Genomic DNA, 1198 nt, shown 5'->3' on the forward strand with positions numbered 1-1198 from the left:
TCTCTATCTCCCCCCCCCCCATAGGAAACAAAGTCGCGACTCCAAACCTACGGCTTCTCAAGGGGAGAGCGGAATAGGGGGACAAGAAGAGGAAGAGTTGGGGGAAGAAGAGGGGGAGGATGAGGATGAGAGGGGAGGGGCCACGAACCGACCGGAAGATATGGACTACGGGCTCCTGCGTGAGGAGAATGACGTCACGGAAGACCACGAGGCCCACGGAGGCAGGAGAAGTCTGGCTGTGAAAGCGGACGGGCTGCAGAAACTGCTCCGTGGGACAGACTCCACGCTGTCTTCCTCCTCCAGAGACACAGACTATGACGAATCCGCCCTGACGTTGATGATGGGGGGCTCGAACCCCAGTGGCCCGGGCTCTCCCTCAAGTAAGAGGACTCTGGCGGGAGACGGGGGCGAAGATGAAAGAGGACAGGATAAAGGAGAAGGAATAGACTACACCCAGGGCGTATGGCACACTCACAGCAGGGAATACTACGACCCCTATAAATAGATTCTTCGCAGAGGTTACGCGGCGTTTCAGGAGTCCAGACCTCATCATAAGATATCATCTTAGCGTGACGTCATCGAATTGACTACCCTGGCGACTATCCTACCACAATATGCCGAAGACCCAGGACAGGAAGTTGTCTCACTGACAAGGCAATCCCCGATGTCCGGATCGGATGCGGGAACAACTTTACTTTTTCTACCCTGGCGAGGAATGCATGTTTACGAACGTGAGTGACGCGTCGAGGGTCGGAAGTTGAGCTGAACACAAAGAACTTCTCGTCTTTCTTGGCAATGTTGTGTTATTTTCTTGCAGATTAAAATCTGGAAAGAGAGCCAACATGTCTTGCTATCGATATATACGGCATTCTGAGCCGAAACAACCCCTCCCTCCCCCGACTCACACCCTTTCTAGACATTCTATGGTCACTTTTACGATCGATTCATTAAAATTTGGAAAGTTTTTAATGAATAGCAGATGACCATATCATGTTGATTCTAGTTGGTTCCAGCTGACAGCCTCAAGTACACGAACACACAGCCACATATTGCTAGGGGTCTTGGCACAATGTGGATCAGGCGCTCGGCAATTTTTGGGCGCATGGAGTCATTGGCACAATTTGTGATTTAAAATGGAGATAAAATTGTTCGTTTACCCCCCCCCCCCCCCAATAAAAAAGATAAGATAAGATAAGAT

At 50.6% G+C, this 1198-nt stretch overlaps 1 protein-coding gene across 1 annotated transcript in view; it reads left to right on the plus strand.

Moving 5' to 3' along the window:
* LOC101855296 overlaps window positions 1–1198 on the plus strand; it is a gene marked incomplete at its 3' end in the record, with an annotated part of 23260 nt that overhangs the window by 19447 nt on the left and 2615 nt on the right.

This window comes from Aplysia californica, unplaced genomic scaffold, assembly GCF_000002075.1.
Source record: "Aplysia californica isolate F4 #8 unplaced genomic scaffold, AplCal3.0 scaffold00807, whole genome shotgun sequence".
NCBI lineage: Eukaryota > Metazoa > Mollusca > Gastropoda > Aplysiida > Aplysiidae > Aplysia > Aplysia californica.